Consider the following 19,471-nt stretch of genomic DNA (forward strand, 5'->3'; position numbering starts at 1 on the left):
CCCAGAAGGTCAGAAAACATATAATTATCTGGAAAGAGGGAGTTCTCATTAAAAAAATCATAGCCCATTAAACATCAAAATACCTTTGGTTCCCAATAGGAGCAGGCTCATGCCACGTGGGCCCTTCATGGAGACACAATCGCACGGCCATGTTGAACTTCCTTTGTGCAGACAAGACCTTGGGCCAGATTTATCAAAAACTGAACCAAACCAAAAGGAAACAACAAAATCCCACGAAGCCCAGTTCAATTTAAATTTCCAATAAACAACACAGAACTTTTCAGTATTACTATGTCTGATGCTATATTTAGGACATATTATTTAATTGATTATTCACTTAACGATTTAATATGTGTTAAATATGGCATTGGATATATTAATACCACAATTTTTTGTTGTTTATCTGAAATTTGAGCTTAACCGGGCACATTAGTACTAAAAATCTCTTTGTTGTTTTTCTGAAATTCAAAGCAAACCAGGCATCCTGTATTTTACCTGGCAACCCTTCCAAGAAGTGAAAAGAGGCACAAAATGGTTCTGATTGCTCAAGAGCTGGTGACCTCCTTTGCAGAGGCCCTCTTTCGGGGGATGCTGGTTTGTTTATTCAAGAAAGACCACCAGCAGGCTCCCAGCACCTAACACCTGGCCCAGAGAGAGAAAGGGTAAATATTTATAGAACAGCTCTGGACTCGCAGCCTACTGGGGGTGGAGTCAGGGCTGTGACAGGGTAGAGTGGGGATGAGGGAGTCCACACTGCCTGGGTTCTGGGTGGAGGGGTCAGGAAAAGCTTCTAGAATGAGAGGAGACCTGCCATGAGTGGAATGGAAGCAGAGGTTCCCTTGAGCAATGGCAGGGAGGCCTGAGAAAGCTTGGGAACTGCATGTAACGGGGCCGGCAGGGGCTAGTCAGGCCAGGGGGGTGCGGGGAAGGATGTTCTGGTAGGGGGTGGGAGCATCAGAGAAGTGGAACTCAGGCTCATGGAAGTTGGAGCAGAGAAGGATGAAGCAGTAGCTTAATCCCAATATAGGGGGTGTGGGATTATTTCTTCTTTTGCTCCCCGTTCCCAAAATAAGCCTTAGAGATTACTGTACACACATCCTTATCTTGTACCAACACGGAGAGGTAAATACCCGGTGTAAGAGCAGCTGCCACCTTGTGGTGATGTTTATAAAGGCACCCTCAGGGAAAACCGCCTGTGCCTGCCTTCATCCCTCCCTGCTGTGGTGGCGATGCTGATTAGGTACCATTTACTGAGCCCCGACAACGTGTGCGATACATGACACCATCACTTCATTTAATTCTTGCAATAAACTTTCAAGGTAGGTATTTTTGTTCCCGTTTGACGGATGAGAAGGTCAAGCCAGAGAGAAGTCAAGTAACTTGCTCAAGGTCACATAGCTGGGAACACAAGGATCCCAAATTTGAACTCAGATCTTTCTGGCCACAAAGCTCATATATTTGCCATTACACAGTGGTGCCAAATCCATTAATATGCTTCTCTACATTTAAAATAATATAAATATATGCTAATATAGATATAAACAGGGTAATGATATGATTTGTGATAGGCAGCCCTCTAAAATGGCCCCCAGTGATCCCGCCTCATGACCTTTGGGCTCTTGGAGAGCCTCCTGCCCTTGAGCATGGGCTAGACTTAGTGACTGTCTTATAAATGGAATACAGCAAAACTGATGTAATGTTATCTATGAGACCGGGTTATAAAAGAGACACCGTTAACGAGATGCCCCTTCTCATCCATTGGGATGGCTATGAAAAAAGAAAATAATATGTGCTGATGAGGATGTGGAGAGACCGGAGCCCTTGTGCACTGCGGGTGAGGATGTAAAACGGCACAGCGGCTGTGTGACAGCTTCTCAAAGACTTAAACACAGAACTACCACACGATCCAGCAATTCCACCTCTGAGTACATACCCAAAGGAACTGAAAGCAGAGACTCAAACACGTATTTGCGCACCAACTTCCATAGCAGCCTTATTCGCAATAGCCAAAGGGTGGAAACAATCCAGTGTTTATTGTCAAAAATGTGATCTGTACACACAATCGACTATTATTCAGCCTAAAAAGGAAGGAGATTCTGACATGTGCTACGACATGGAGGGACCATGAAAACCTTGCATAAGTGAAATAAACCATTGCAAAGAGACAAGTATTATATGATTCCGCGTACATGAGCTGACTAGTGGTCAAATTCATGGAGGCAGAAAGCGGAAGGGTGCCTGCCCGGGGGTGGGAACGGGGAGGGGAGAAAGGATAGTCATGATTTAACGGGTAGAAGGTTTTAGTTTTGCTGGGTGGAAAGAGCTATGCATACTGGTTGCACAATATGAATGTACTTAACACTACTGGGATTATATACTTAAAAATGGTTACAATGACAGATTTTATGTTATGTATTTTCTACCACACTTTTTTTCCAGAGGAAAAAAGGAATGAAATTCTGACACGAGCTACAATATAAATGAGTATTGAAAGCATTATGCTAATGTAAGAAGCCAGTCGCGAAGGGACAAATACTGTATGATTCCACTTACATGATGTACCTAGTGGAGCCCAATTCATCGAGACAGAGAGTAGAACAGAGATGGCCAGGGGCTGCAGGGAGACGGGAACAGAAAGTTATTGTTTAATGGGGACAGAATCTCTGCGATGGTGAAAAAGCTTGGAGATGGATGGTGGTGGTGGTTGTACATTGTGAATGTGCTTAATGCCGCTAAATTGTACACTTAACATGGTTAAAATGGTAAATTTTGTCTTATGTATATTTTAGCACAATAATGAACATTAATAATAAGTTTTTAGAAACCTGTGACTTCTCTCTCGCTGGCACTCTCTCTTTCTCCTGCTCCCTCGATGATGAAGCAGCGGCCACGTCATAAGCTGCCCCCAGGAGAAGTCCACAGGGCAAGGAACCGAGGCCTCAGTCCAACCGAATCCTAGTGGACCCTGCCCTAGCTGACTCTGGTGGTGACTGTGGTCCCAGCTGTCACTCTGACTGAGACCCTGAGTGGGAGGGCCCAGCTGAGCTGCGCCCAGGTTCCTGACCCCCAGAAACCACGGTGCTTGTCGTTTTGGAGTAATTTGTTAGGCAGCGAGAGAGACCTACTATGCTGATTGCGGTGTGTCTCCCTCACATGTTGTTAGTCACATTGGACGGTGTCTATGAAAGTGCGCGGAAATGTGGGGGATGACAGAGGGACAAAGACAGGCAGAGAAGCAGGATCATCTCGCAACTTAGAGCCTAAACTTTGGAGCCAGGCTGCTTGGACTTGTTCCCAGGCTCTGCCACTTAATTCTTGGCTGTGTGACTCTGGGCAAGTTGCTTCCTCTCTCTGTGCTTCCGGTTCCTCTATAAAATGGAGATAATAAGTACTTTCCTTAGAGGATCCCTGGAAGGGTTATAATTAGTTATAAAGCACTTAGGACAGCGCCTGACATGTAGTTCTTTACGGCATTCTGTAAATGATATTTTACTAATTATTACTACTCCTAAAGGATCTTATAATTTTGTTAAATATCTAAACCATGGGAGCCAGTTAGAAGCTGCTGTCCACAGCTGTGCTGTGATAGATACTTCTTACGTAATTCTGTGTATACATATGTACACTCGTATCCAAGGTAATTTGCATGGTTGCATTCCCTGATGCATTAGATCCGCCCCCAGCCCCAAACCACCAAGTCAAGGGAGCTCCCAAGAACAATGTGTCACTTGTCCGTCGCATAGCAGATACACCGAACGTAGACCCTGGAAGAGGGAGAGAGGTCTGTTTTCCCCCACAGGCTGGGGAAATACTGTGCAAATGTCTGACACAGGCGGAAGGTCCCCTGCAGACTCATCCTTAGATGGCTTATCACAGAAACTGGACATCCTCTCCCGCCTGCAATTTCTAAGTGAGTGGTCACATCCCCTGGGGAAGGCAGGAACTGGTGGCTGACCCAGCAGCTCCAGGGGCCTGGGCTCTGGAGAACTAGGCTCTGTTCCCACTCTCTGAGTGACAGTGGGCACGTCACCCTCCCTTCCTGGGCCTCAGACTCCAATTCTGTAAGAAGAGGTAGCTGGATAATCACCCTGTGGCCTGAGAGGCAGGGTGAGGAGTGGTTAAGCGTATGAGCACTGATGCCAAAGGCTTGGGTTTGGATCCTGGCACTGTCATGAACTAGTTGCGTGATTGCAGGCAAATTAATTCACCTCCCTGTCCCTCAGTTTCCTCATCTGTAAAATGGGCACAACACCTGCCTCATAAAGTGGTTGACAGAAAGCGCCTTGGGCCGGGCCTGACGCATGCTCGCTAAATTCAGCTGTTAATATTGCTCTTGGGCTCTTCTGTTGAGTTTTGGACACTGAGTAAGAGGTGAGAAAGAGGTCAAGGTCACTGGGATTCTCCCCAGAGTTGATAGGGGTCTTCTGCTGCTCCCTCTAGACCTGGAGATGATGCCATCTGGAGGATGCTCTGGGGAGCAGCAGGGACTGTGGCCAACTTCAGAGCAGCAACAGAATAAAGTCTGAAATCTGAACCTCAGAAAGAGAAGGACTTGCCCAAGATCATATGCGAGTCAGTGGCACCCGGCCTGGTGAAACGGACAGTTAATGGTAAACAGGTTTAGTCATTAGATCATAGAGTCTAGAAGGTACAGGGATAGGCTTTAACTTAATGTTTCAATTGCTTTGGTTGTCACATAGCTTACAATCAAAGTCTAAGAAAGTATGTTAGTCATGTCTTACAGGCCTGCCTGAAAAGCAAGTCTCAAGAAAAATGTTTAAAAGTACACTTGGCTTGCCCTGACTGGTGTGGCTCAGTTGGCTGGGCATTTCCTGTAGAGCAAAAGCTGCCGATTCATTTCCCAGTCAGGGCACGTGCCTGGGTTGCAGGTTCAGACCCTGGTCAGGGCACATACAAGAGGCAACAGGTCAGTTTCTCTCTCACATCGGTGTCTCTCTCCCCTTCTTTCTCCCTCCTGTCTCCTGTCTCTAAGAAAAAATAAAATAAATAAAAATCCTTAAAAGTACACCTGGCTTTTGAGATAATAGAGAAATGTAGTTAGTTAAGCGTAAAGCAATAGCAGCTTAAACAACAGCAATGGTCACAAGATGTTTAGTGTCTGCCTTTTGCTTTAAAGAATCCTGAGGCGGTTAGATCACCCAGCCACAGTGACGAAGGCCCCGGGCAAGATGACATCAGGAACTGACGTAATCATACTAAAGAAAACCACTGACGCCTGCACAAGCCCTAACCAGCCAGCTTCTCCCGTGACCTAACCCCTGACCCCCAATCTTTGCCTTTAAAAACCCTTGTTTAAAAACTTTGCCTGGGGGCATTCAGGTTTCAGCAATAGTGTTTCATGCCCCTGGCATGGCGCCCTGCCAATCAGCTGCTTTGATTTCCCCACCGCCAGACTCAGTTTCCCATGCTTGGCTCTGCTGTGCATGCAGCAGGCACCGTGGCTTTAGACTGGGACGCCTGGCATGACTCCAGGCCTGGAGAGCTCTGGATTCCTTCCCTGCACCCTCTTGGTGTCTGTGGGCCCACCTCAGGATCTCCGCTGAGAAATGACCAGTCTCCCATCTCGAAAGACAAGACAAGTGTCCCCACTGGAAGGAGGCAGGCGGACCCCAAGCAAAGTAGCCCCGGCTCCCTGGGAAGAGGAAAAAGCAGGCAGCCAGGGCTCCGTTGCCAAACAAATGTGATCTAATTTAGGAAGGTTTGGAGAAAATGCTCTGCTGCTTCCTTCCTCGGCCCCCCTGCACTCGGCAGCCTCCCCTCTGGGTGTGGGAGGCGGAGTGTGGGGGTGGGGGTGGGACGCGCCCGCCTTGGTCAGGGGTTTCAGTCCCAGCCTCATCGCTTGCCATTACCTTGGGCAAGTCATTTATCTCTGAGCTTCCATTTTCCATCTTTAATTACATGGCCTTTAGTTTTCTCATCTTTAAATACAAATAACACCCTGGCTGGTATGGCTCAGTGGACTGAGTGCTGGCCTGCAAACTGAAAGGTTGCCGGTTCAATCCCTGGTCAGGGCACATGCCCGTGTTGTGGGCTGGGTGCCCGATTGGGGGCGTGTAAGAGGCAACTCATTGATGTATCTCTCCCTCCCTTCCCCTTTCTCTAAAAATAAATTAATAAAATATAATAAATACATACAAATAACATCTATTGGATAAGGTGATTTTGGGGATGCATATGTGAATAGAAATGGGTAACTGTTTCAAGTAGAAGAAGTAACTACACACTACCATGATCTCAGTTATATTAAAATGAACGTATATGTGCATGCGCAGGTGTTACTGCACGGAAATGACCGAACCCGTGGATAACAGGATTCAGGGACGCGGGGAGCCAGGGAGGAAAAGCACACACTAGAACCAGACTGGGCGGAAAGCCCATCCTGCCGCTCACTGCCCCCTACCTGTGGGGACCTGAGTAAATCGCCTACCTGCTCTGTAGCTCAGTGTTCTCAAATGGAAATTGAAGCTGATGATAATAAATGCTTACACACTGAATACCATAGTTTGTGAAGAAATACGTGTGATATGCATGATGCCCAGCACACAGTAGGCACTCCATAAATGCCAGCTACTGCTGTCTGTGTGCAGTGGGCAGGGTGATTGTCAGGCTTTCATGGTGTTTCCCAAAGTTTCCACATCGCTTATGCATCACTTCCTCATCTCTGGGGGAGAAATTTATACACGTAACGTGTGGCAAGGGCCTGGCACAAAGTGACCTCTTGAGAAATGGGGGTGCCTTGCCCCAACCAGTTCCTCGCCTCTCTGACAGCCTGTGAGAAAGGCACCGTGGGTCAGATCCGGGGTCACCCCAGCAGGACGTGGACATTTGTGTGGTCGGAAAGATGGCTACCGATAGAAAGGAGTTGGAGGTCATGGAATCATGAGGGTATGACCTGTTGTGAGGGAGAAGGGGCTTCTCACTGAATCCCACCTGCGTGTCCTCAGGGAGGTGCATTTGGGGTTCTCTGCCTCAGTGGCCACCAGGGACACGAGCGGAAGGAAACCAGGTGGAAGTTAGCAGGTGGGTATGTGGGTGCTCACTATAAAATTGATTCAGTTGTATTGCTTGTTTGAAAATGTTCACAACAAGATGTTGGAAAATTATTAGCCCAGGGCGAGATAGAAAGAGAACAAAAGCATTTGGAACAAGAATGAGAGAGAGAGAGACGGTCAAGAGGAAGAGAAATGGACAGGGTCTGAGAGAGATCACAGAGACCCAGAATTTCATACAAGTCAGAGCAACTAAGTCACTTGGAAGTCACCTAGGCTGTCCTTCTTGCCTTCCGGATGAGGATGAGGAAAAATTCTAAATGGTACTGTTTTCATCATGGGTCCCCCATGGACTGACTCACCACTGTTGACAGGAAATGATCCAGTCTGAGTTACTTACCTACCCCCTAACTAGGGGTGGGTAAGGCGGATGGAGTTGATGACTGACAGCCCCAGGAGACCTACATCGCTGGGGACAGGGCGGGAGTAAAAGCTCTGGACAGTCAGAAGCCAGAGCTGGCCACCCTGGGTCTTGGTTTGCAGAAGGTCCACGTTGCCTCGTGAGAGAGACGGTGTCAAGTGAGCAAGGGCTGCCACGTGGTCCTTCACATGGTGCTGGAATAGGAAATGCTGCCTCTTGTCATGATTTCCGCATGCCACCACCTTTTCAACACCTTGCAATAGCTGAGAAATTCCCAGCCTCATGAGCCCCATTCTACCAACACAGGACGCAGAAGCCCTGGCTTCCCAGCCTTCCTTGCAGCTAAGGCACAGGCAGGTGACCCAAGACCCGCCAGTCAGACTCGTCCAGGGGGGACTTGGACAAGGAAGTGAGAACTTGAGGAAAGAGGCTCAGTGCCGTGAGGGCGGCTGCGGGCGCTCCGTTTAGGGTGAAATTCTTGTTGCAGAAATGTCCTAGCGGAGCAGCGGTAGCGGTGGCATTTCGCTCATGCAGCTGTTTCTGTGGCCGTTTCAGGGCGTTCATCCTGGAAGCTTAGCCTCAAGCCAAGCCCGCCAGCCCCTCAACCGATTCCGTGAGTTCATATCCTTTTAATAAGCTCCTTTTCTGCTTAATCAGCCAGAGTGTGTTTCTGTTACTTGCAGCAAAAAGCCTTAATTTTCTAGTAGATATTTTAATCCTCCCCAGCAGGTACTGATGGGAGAGGTCCCCTGGAGGGCCAGTGTCCCCCATTTGCCAGGGAAGACTCAATGGGGACCAGAAAGGCAGAGGAATGTAAGGCAGACCTGGGCAATGCTGTCAAATTGCCCACTAGCCCGGCATTAGCCCCAGGACCTTGCACCAAGTTACTAGGGAGAGGACAGCTGACGTGAAGGCAAAACTAAGTCAGGTGAAAAAGCAATATGAGTGGATGTACACATGACCTGGCAGTGTTTGGTGTTTATTTATGTGTGTATTCATTTTTATTGAGGCAAATTTACATAACCTAAATTAGCCATCTTAAACTGTACAAATCAGTGGCATTTAGTACATTCACAGTGTTGTGCAACCATCATCTCTATCTAGTTCCAAAACATTTTCACTTCCCCTCAGAGGAGATCCTGTGCCCATTAAGCAGTCATTCCCCATTTCCCCCTCCCCCTAGTCCCTAGCAACCATGAGTGTGTGTTCTTTCTCTATAGATTTACTTATTCTGGTTTTTTGATATAAATACAATAGTATAATATGTGATCCTTTGCATCTGGCTTCTTTCATCTAGTATAATGTTTTTGAGGTTCATCCATGTCATAGCACGTATCAATACTTCATTTTTTACAGTTGAATAATATTCCATTGTGTGGACATACCACAGTTATGTTCACCCATTCATAATTAATGGACACTTGAATTGTCTTCACCTTCTGGCTATTGTTAATAGTGCTGCTAGCCAACAGAAGTAGGGTAGAACTTTTGAAGTCCAGTGGGGCTGCATCAGTGACCCAGCCCTGACGCAATGATACGGCCAACATTTTCAGCCTGGAGCTGAGACACAGACAGAACCTGGGAGCTTCCTAGAGAATCCTGGGGTGATCAAAGGGCACAAGACAAATGCCAGGAGGAAGAAAAAAAAAGATCTCATCTGGTAGTTGAGGGGCACATGTGAGATTCTCTGGGAACTTGGAAGGAGAAATGGTGGGTCTGAAGGGGGAATTTCAGTCATTTTGCCAAAGACCAGTAAGGCATAGTCATTAAAGTACAGCTTTGGAGGCAAACAGGGCAGGTCCTGAATCCTGACTCTCACTCACCAATCATGGAACACCGGAGCAATTATTTTATCTTTCCAGGCCTCAGTTCCTCTTTTGTAAAGGGGCTAATAACTGTTCGTCCATCACAAGGTTGTTGTTAGACAATGTAAGTAAAGCATAGTAGCGGACACCTGACAATCTCTTACAATAAGATGGTATTACTCTTATTATTATGGCTTGGTTAGTGTTATTGTGTCTCTGTTTTCTGTTGCCCCCTGAAGTAAGTCTAGGGTGTTAACATGATGTAGTAGATGGGACTCTACTTAGCCCATAAACTTGGGAGTGCAAAAATGTCTGTCTTCATTTTTCGATATCCAAACTAGATTTCTTTATTTAGTCTCCATTCCCTTCAATGATGGAAACTTCTCTCAGTGCATCTGGGATTTTCTAACTCTCCCTAAGGTGGCAGCTAGCTACTGGAGGGGACTCACACTGAACCAAGTCTGAGGAAGTGGGATCATCACCTCCCCCCACCCCATCCGCCAAACCCCACAGGCATCTGTCTGGTCTTTGGTCCTTGTATCAGTCACGGTCCAGCTGGAGAAGCAGAACCAGTAGGATGTTTTAAGAGACTTATTGCAAGGAACTGGTCTGTGCAATTGGGGGAGCTGGCTAGACAGGTTCAAAAGCTGTAGCTCAGGTTGTCAGGAAGGCTGAGACTGTGGTCCACAGGTGGAATGTCTCCTTCCTGCTCCTAAAGCTTTTCAACGGATCGAATCAGACTCACCCAGAGGATCTAGGATAATCTCTTTTACTGAAACCAATTATATAGACTTAATCACAGCTACAAAATACCTAACTTTTGATTGAGTAACTGGGCATTATAACCTAGCCAAAATGACACATAAAATGAACCATCACTGTCACCAGCCCCAATCTCTGTTGTCCTCACAGCCAGCCTCCTGGGCTGTCTCAGGCCAGTGGGGTCCTCACAGCCCAGCACAGTGTTGTGGCCTGAGGGACCAGGTAGTCTGGATTTGAATCCTGTTCTTCCATTAGTGGCTGTGAGATATTGGACAAATTACCTAATCTCCCTAAACCAGACTATGAAATGGGGATAATGATAGTATCTACCTCCTATGGTGGTTGTGAGGGTCAAATGGGCAAGAACATGTAAGAAGTTCTTAGAACAATGTGTGACAGAAATATTCTCTCATCCTGTCCCCGCCCCGCGCTGGATGCACTGGGGTCTACCAGCGTCGTTGAGATGGCTGCTCTCAGATCTCCAACCCTACGAGGGGGCTGTGTTATTTCCCCGGCCTGAGCGTATCACAAGGTAAACCCACTAGCGGCGGAGAAAAACAGTTAAGCACGCGGGCAGCCCACCCCAAATCGGTCCTGGCAGTGCGCGCGCGCGCCCTCCAGAGGAAATAAGGGGAAATAATAGGAAATAATTGTTTAGGACCTTGGCAGCTTTGCTGTGGAATAGAAGGTAACACAAAGGGAAGAAGTTTTCTTCTTCTTCTCACTTCCAAAAATACATTTGAAGGTAGTTCCTGAGCCCCCAATACGCTCTAAACAGAAGTGGAGGTCCCGCACGTCTACACAGCGAAAAGGCACGCAGCGAAAAGGACTCGCCTCTAGGGGGCGCGACTGAGCTTCGGCTGCTGCGCTCGCAGGCTGTGCCCGGCCCGGGATTGACTCGGGCGCGCGTCCGCACCCCTGCACCCCTGCTCGTTCTTGGAAAACCCAAGGAAAACAGTTCACTCCCTGTAATACAATGGGTGGGAAATCTCGAGAGTTTGTGATTCAGGGCATTATTGTGGCTATGACTTCATTTGCCCTGCCTGCCTCGGGGACGGCAGTCATGTGACCCTGTCTCGTTTCCCGGGAGAGCAGTGAGTTCCTTGGAGCCAGGCTTGTGTTACCTCTGCCCACCCCACCCCCAGCCCGCCTCACTCTAGTTCCTGAATAAGCAAGGCTTTAGATTCGATGGTGCCTGTCTCACTTTTCCCTGATGTAGCTGAGGGAGCTTTAATTAGCCTCTGCAGGCCACTCCGAGATGCCTGAGTGGAAGGCAGCCCTTGTGAGGACGCAGGGTCCCATGGTTAAATGACCTGCTGTTAAATGACCCGGGGAGAACCGGCTTGGCCTCTCTGCTAATGAGGCTTCATTTATGTCCAGGTGACTGACACTGGCCAGAGCAGGCTGGAGAGAAAAGAGAGTATTAGGATAAAAGGTGACACCTCGTGGGGCTTTGTTAAAATGCTCCCCCCAGCCCCTTCCCTAGCTCTGCAGCCAGGGCTTCTGGACCAAGCTGGTGCCCTCAGGCTCCAGCCCTGCCTGGGAGGTCAAGAGGCAGTTTCTGTCCCCTGACCCCCCAGGGCCCTCAGTGAGTTCATCAAGACCTCATGCAAATCAGGCCCTCTCCCTGCTTGAAGAGAGGCAGGTTGGGGTCATGGAAGGAGCTTGAGTTTTGACAACAAACAGACCGGAGACCAGGGCTGGAATCTTGTTTCTGCTAATAATATCATGACTCTAATTAGTTTATAAGTTTAATAAATCTCTATTTTCTCCTCTATTAGATGGGCATCATAGTACCTACCCTTTAGGATTAAAGATATATGTGAAATGCCTAGCATAGAACCTGATGTGTAGCACGCAGTTAGTATTTGTTGCATAAATGAATAATTTATTTCTATATAAATATATATTTAATGTAGATTTTATTTTTAATTTAGAATATATATTTATTTATATATAAATTAAGTAAACAGTTAATATTGTAGATTAGTAGAATCTTAACATCATGGATCCAAAGAACTGGGAGCACCTGAGGGATCATGGCCTGTCCCCTTCAGACTAGATGTTTAGGGTCTTCCCAGTTCCGTTATCATGGCAGAGTAGGTAAGATGTGGACTATAGGGCCAGACTGCTGGCTTCAAACTCCTGCTGAGACACTAACTAGATGTGTGATCTTGGGCAAGTTACATAATCTCTCCTTGCCTCGGTTTCTTCATCTATAAAATAGACATAATGGTGTCTACTTCACCAATTGCTCAAAAGATGAATGAAAGAATGCCTGGAAACCATTTAGGGCAGTTTATAGTCAGGGCTCAGCACATGTTCGCTCTTGTATCAGGTAGCATCAGGGATTGTGTCAGACAAAGGTGACCTCATCCAGAGATTAGTGGTTTCCAAAGGTTGTTTTTGTTTTTTAAACAAAAAGTTACATAGATGTGAAATCATGCATTCATTCATTTGTTCAGAAAATAAATATTGGGTGCCTATTGGGCCAGGTCTCATCTAGGCGTTGGGGATACAGACTTCAAGCATCGCTGCTATCAAAGAGCGTGTATGCTACTGCAGGGAAGCATAAAATATACAAAAAAACAAAAGTAAATTCATGACACAGGTGGCGATAAAGGCTAAACAGAAGCGTAAGGCTGGGTAAGGGGGTTCCAGAGAGATGTGGGGAGGAGAGTTGCCTTTGGGAAAGTCTCTCTGGTAAGGAAGCATGGAGCAGAGATTTGAAGCAAGTAGAAGCGTGAGCATGTGGCTACCTGGGGGAAGAGAGATCCCGACAAAGGGAATAGCCAGTGCGATGGCCCAGAGGTACAAGTGTGCTGAACATGGTCAGCGGTGAACAGGGAGACCAGCCTCGCTGGAGGAGAATGAGCAAGGGAGAGGGCGGCGGGAAGTGAGGTCAGAGATGTAGCCCAGGGTGGTGAGAGGTGGTTGGATTATGAAAATATTTTGAATGTGTTGCTGATATGATTTGCTGCTGGATTTAAGGGTTCCAAGGTGTTTGGCCTAAGCAACTAGAAGAATGGAACTGTTATTATCTTAAGTGGGGAAGACGGTTAGGAGAGGTTTGGGTTAGGGGAAATCAGGGGTCTATTTGGGGAGACATTAAGTTTGATGTGCATGAGGCAGGTCAGTCAAGAGTAAGGGGGATGTAGATGAAATGCCTTCTGTGGTAGGAGCTATGGGTGGGGTCGGGGTGGGCCAATAGCCAACAGCCTTGACTTTTCCACTTCTGGAATGTTCCTTGCAAAAGTCCTATCGTGTCCCATTGCCACTTCTATTCTCTCCTCATCTCTCATTCTCTGATTGGGGTACCTGCCTGCAACCTGGTTCTGCTCTAGTCTGGCTTCCACACTGCTTTTAGAAGGATCTTCCTAGAGCAAAATCTCTCCTCTTGTTCAAATCTGCCACTGACTTCTCCTTGTTTGAAGCAATGGTTCTCAAACTTTTGGTCTTAGGACTTCTTTGCAGTCTTAAAAGTTATTGAGAACCCCAAAGAGCTTTTGTATATGTGGGTTATATCTATCAACATTTCCCATAGTAGAAATTGAAAGTGAGAATATGCATATTTTAAATATTATTTATTAATTAAAAAATAAAAACAGGTCTATTGCATGTGAATATTTTTTTATGAAAAACAGCTAATTTTCCAAAACAAAAAATAATCAACAACCAATGTAGCATTGTTTTACGGCTTTGCAATTCTTTTTTTTTATTGTTTGGCTTAAGTAAAAAACGGCTTGATTCTCATCTTTGCTTCTACAGTCAACCTGTTGCGATATATTGTTTCAGCTGAGGTTTATGAAGAAAACTGGACCTCACACAAATATCCACTTGCTAAAATAAGAATATTTTAAAAGCCCTTTTAGGTAATTGTGAATATTCTTTAACACTATACCAAAACTGAACAAATGGTAGTTTTTTAAAAACGTTAGTTGCAATGTGGAATCTGAAACCATATCAATGAATTTTTCTTATTCTGTTACATTAACATCCATTGATGTATCTTGCATTTTAATAGATCTTTTATCCATGCATGATTTTGGAGTATCATGCATTAGTCTTGTTAAAAGATATCGAGTCAATGACTTATGCAGATCTTTAAAATGTTGACATATTTCATTTCTATAGTGAAAAATCTCATCAGTTAATATTGCTACTGATGTTACCATTGATCGCATCAGGTAAATTCTTTTAGTATTGGGAAGCTGTCAAATCCATGGTGTGAAATTTCCAACATTTTAATTTTTGCTCAAAAACTCAAATTTTATTAGCACCAAATAACTGTCAGTTGATCTCCTTGAAGTGACAGGCTCACTGCATTCATTTTCAAGAAAATGCCTGCCAAATACCCAAATCTGAATAACCATATATTTTTTAGTAGTTGTTCTTTCAAGTGAAAAGGGTGTTCCATGAAAAATGGCTGCTTTGACCTGTAACTCAAACAATTGCAAAAATGTTTTTCCTGGAGAGCACTAGGTACTTCGGTATTGAGCAGAATTGTTTTATGCTTCCTTCCCATTCATTTGCACATAACATGAGACAGTCATGTATTCAAGGGTCAAGGCTTAGTAAATATAATAACTTTACTGTTTCATCAAGGATATATTTTTTCATTGATAGCATTTATTTAACAATACTTTAAAATTTTCATTTCCAATTACAGTTTGCATTCAGTATTATTTTGAATTAGTTTTAGGTGTTCAGCATAGTGGTTAGAATGTCATATACCTTACAAAGTGATCCCCCCGATAATTTCAGTACCCACCTGGCACCACACATAGTTATTATAATATTATTGATTATATTCCCTGTGCTGCACTTCACGTCCCTGTGACTATTTTGTAATTACCAATTTATACTTCTTAACCCTTCCCCATTCTCAGCCAATCCCTCCTCCCTCTCCTCTGGCAATCATCAGCATGTTTTCTGTGTCTGTGAGGCTGTTTCAATTTTGTTTGTTCATTTACTTTTTTCATTAGATTCCACGTATAAGTGAAATCACATGGTATCTGTCTTCCTCTGTCTGACTTATTTCACTTAGCACAATACCCTCTAGGTCTATCCATGCTGTTGCAAAGGGTAAGATTTCATTCTTTTTATGTCCAAGCAATATTCCGTTGTATATATGTGCCACCATGTGTTTTATTCACTCATCTACCGTTGGGCACTTGGGTTGATTCCATATCTTGGCTATTATAACTAATGCTGCAATGAATGTGGGGAGGAGATCACTTAGGATATCCTTCAGTAAAGCAAGGTTAAAAAAAAAAAAACTGCACATGCCTAGTGGTTAAGCATAAATGACTGCCTCCCTGTACAGGTTGATTCCTGCTTTGGTACCAGCAGTTTTACTCAACATTGCTTTTGCATTATTGCATATGCCAACAGAGTTTTCAAAAAGCAAACATGTAATGTGACCATGCTTTTGACCTCTTGAACTCCTTGGAAGGGTTTGGGAACCACACTTTGAGAAATGCTGTCTTACAGGGTGAGGCCCAGACTTCCTGGTGTGGCCCAGACAGCTCCCTATGACCTGCCCCTGCCGATCTCCCCAGCCCCATCTCTCATACCATTCCATCCCTGCTAAAGGTCACGCTTTAGCTGGGAAGAGCGGACTCACTCTATGCGAAGAGACCTGGCTCTAGAACCCAAACCAAGCTGCCTAGTTGCTTATATTCTCCAAGAGCAGGAAACAAAGCGACATTTTTTCCTGCTTCAAACCTCTGGGTCTTTGCTTGAGCTGCTTGCTCTGGACATATTTTTGATCTTGAGGACTCCCTAGAACTCTGTTTCCTTTCTGGTGAGCTCCTATTCATTCTTTAACATCTAGCTCAATTATCACCTCCTTTGTGAAGCCTTCCAGTCTGTACCCACAGTACAAACTTCATTTATGCACTTAATGTACATACTATAGAGGCTCAGAGGGCATGACCGAGAACTCAGAATCCCCAAGCTGAAAACTGGACTCAGTTTGTTAAATCATTGGGTTTTAAAACTGCCCTGGATGGATGAGAGTCTATGAATAACCTTTGTTTTTATTTTTACTTTTAAGCCTACTTACTGGGAATACTCATATGTTTCACTGCAACAATGTAAACATGTTTCATTCTCATGTGTGGCTGCAGGCCCCGCTGGTGGGCTGTGAGAATAACGGTATGTGCCTCGTATCATCTTTCTAAAATTCAAGATCCACTTGACCCTCAAGGATTGTGGACTTGTATTCAGTCCCCTTGAGTGCGTCCATCCCTTCTGCTTAACTGATACCCACGAGGACGGGTACCATGCCCTAAACATCTGTATTCCCAGATTCCAGCAGAGCAACTGGAATTTTAGGAGCAGACTGGATCTCAGAACCCTAGGGTTGTGTTCAGGTTACAGGGACAGGTGGAGTATGTGGATCTAATTTTGCTCCTTCCTGAAACCACGAGAACTTCTGGAAGAGGGATTTTTGAGAAACACAATAAACCCACAATGCTGAGAACACAGGCTGGGGAACCACAGCCACCAGAGGGGAATGACAGGGTGACTCATTTGGCAGGCCTGGGAAAGCTGAGCCCAAAGCAGCTGCGGGAAGGGCTGAGCACAAACCGAATCTGCACAGCGGACCAGGCCGAAGGCAAAGGAACTGGCAGCCCGAGGCCTCTGTGAGTGAGGGGGCAGGGGGCGCTACAATAAGGAATCGAATGAGCTATTTAGGAACCAATTAGATCCTAGATCCCCACTCCCCCTCTACTCTCCCCGCACTCCCCTGGAGCTGATCCTCCCCCATGCATGGAGAAGTCTGGAAGGTTATTCTCAGGAGGGGGTGCAGCAGAGCTTCTCTGGGTGCAGCTGAGGACATGGGTATGGCACAGAAAACGGGATAAAGGAACCATATGCGCTTTAGTGCTGAACGTGGAAACAGCACACCGCTGCTCCTCCAGCCCTCACCCCTCAGCTTGGTCGCTGGAACTCTGGCGACCAAACGCTTGCTTTCCAGGGAGGGGTTGGAAGATGTCTAGCTCGAAGGAAAGATTTTAAAACACTGACATCCTGAGTTTCCTAACAAGCAGGCCCCCAGACAGCCCTACTTGGACGCTCCAAGTGAACAGTCCCCCTTGTGCTAAAAGCTTCCTTTAGCTTTTTAGTTTTTCATTGACCATAGAGCCAAGGATTATCTCATGTCTGGGGAGAACTTTGAACATGGAAGAGAGAGACCAAAACAAACAAGGTAAAGGCAAGCTGGAAGACACAGATGTATGCAGGAAGTTTTTAAAGAAAGCATTGTCTTCAGAGACATAAGAAAAGATCATTGCATTTCTAAACGGAAACAAAAACAGAAAACATCCGACGATTTAGAAATGAAAGAGTTGAAATAAAAATAACCAGTCAAAAAGTTGGAAGATCCAGTTGAGGAAATAGCTTAAAAATCACAAAAAGACAAAGAAATTGGAAATAGGAAAAGAGAATAAATGGAAGTCCAGAGCAAGAGGTCCAACATCAGAATAATAGGGGTTCTGGAAGAAGAGAACAGAGCAGACAGAGAGGGGGAAAATCACTAATGAAAAACTCAAGAAATTCTGCAGAATGCAAGTTTCCAAACTGGAAGAGCCAAGTGCTCAGCGTGATGGATAAAAATAGGCCCAAAGCAAGGCACCTTACTGAAATCTTAGAACACTGAAGAAAACAAGGAAGCTTGTACAATATTCCAGAGAGAGAGAAAAATAATCTGAACAGCTTCAAACTTCTCATGGCAACGCTGAGGACTAGAAGTTGATCCATGCTTGCAAGAGTGCGAATGAAAATAATCTTTAATCTACAATTCTACTCTCAGTGAAGGGATCAAATAGCTCTGAGTTTTGATAAAAACATTTTTAGACATCCAGAATCCCAAAATACTTTCCTGTGCAGCCTCCCTCAGCAAGCTGCTGGAGGTACAAACAAGATCCACCTAAACAAAGAGCGTCAATCACTGAACCAGAGAGAGTGACAGTCATGCCCCAGACTCAGGGTAACCAGTTCAGCCAGTTCAGAGGGTGTCCTGGGCCTCTGCATATAGACAGGCATGTTTTTGGCACTGTCACCAGGATCCTAGCTCAAGGAAGAGAATGCTCAGGTAAGTGGGGCTCTGATTCTTTTCTAGGTCTGACTTGCCATGACCAGGTGCTGGTGGAGTTCCTGCTCTCCCAAGGGTGTCCTACAGTTGTTTCAACTCTAAATGTGTTCAGCTTTGACCCACTCCCAGGACCTAGAGATAGGTCATGGGGCTGGAAGGCAAAGCAGGGAACAAAATCAGAGACAGTGCAGAGTAGCCCTGTCCCCCAAGAAGGCTCACCCTGCTGCCCTTTGAGATGCCCTGATGGCACCCACTGAGTTCCCGGGAAACAACTCTTGTATGTAAACAGCTGGAGCCTCACGGGGGTCCCCCAGTCTGTCCAGTTCATTTTCTCCTGGGAGAAACATCTGTTAGTAGCATTATTGTCTGTTTCTTACAGTAGTTTGAGTTTGCTTCTTGGTTATTCAAAACTGAATAATATATCATTTATGGATACACACATCTATATGAGGATGGTAAACTGCAAAGAGGTACCAGGGAATACTTAGCTCAGAACTCAGGATTGGGCTTTTCTTTGTGAGAAGAGGGACGCTATTTTGGGGGATGGGGCTCACAGTGGGATTCTAAAGCTACCAGAAATATTTTCTTTCCTCAACCAATTTTAAAAAAACAACAAAACAGTACACACATGATTATAGATTTTTATATACTTAGGACTCAGTTGATAATAAAAAATTTAAATTTAGGATAAATGAGGGCATTTAAAACGGCAAGTATTGCCCTGTGTAACAGCGCAAGCTGCCCCTCCCCTGCTAATCACCCCCCTGCGTCTGCACCTGCCTCCCACACTCGGGCCGTTTGAATTCCCCTCACCCTGCTCTACTTTTTTTTTTTTTCATAGTATAGTATTTATTAGCTTCTCACATCCTCCAGAATAGTGGATCTCAATTGTTTTTTTTTAAATTTCAAGACCCCTTTCATGCTTTTAAATATTATTGAAGACTTCAAAACGACCCTCTTGTTATGTGGGTTGTATTGAGATGTCTATTGATATTTACTGTACCTGAAATTAAAACTGAGAAATTTTCAAAATGCAAAAGGTCACAAACACACATTCTGTAAGCTATCAGACACCATGTAGTCTCTAGAAAACTCCACTGTATGCGCAGAAGAGGATGAGGGTGAAAAAGGTAAATAACATTTAGTGTGCCTGGGAACATATTTGTGCCCCCCTGAAAGAGCCTCGGGGACCCCCAGGAGTACCCAGGATCCTTCTTTGAGACCCACTGTTTAGAACAAAGCCCAGTACACAGTGGGCACTGCTCAACAAATATGGACTTAGCTGGAAAGCCCTCTCTAGCTGCTATTTGCGATACAAAAGTAGAAAAGAAAAAAAAAAATCTAGCCCCTCCCCCTGACTCACACATCTCCC

The sequence above is a fragment of the Furipterus horrens genome, unplaced genomic scaffold (assembly GCF_987537825.1).
Source record: "Furipterus horrens unplaced genomic scaffold, mFurHor1.1.pri manual_scaffold_4, whole genome shotgun sequence".
NCBI classification, from domain to species: domain Eukaryota; kingdom Metazoa; phylum Chordata; class Mammalia; order Chiroptera; family Furipteridae; genus Furipterus; species Furipterus horrens.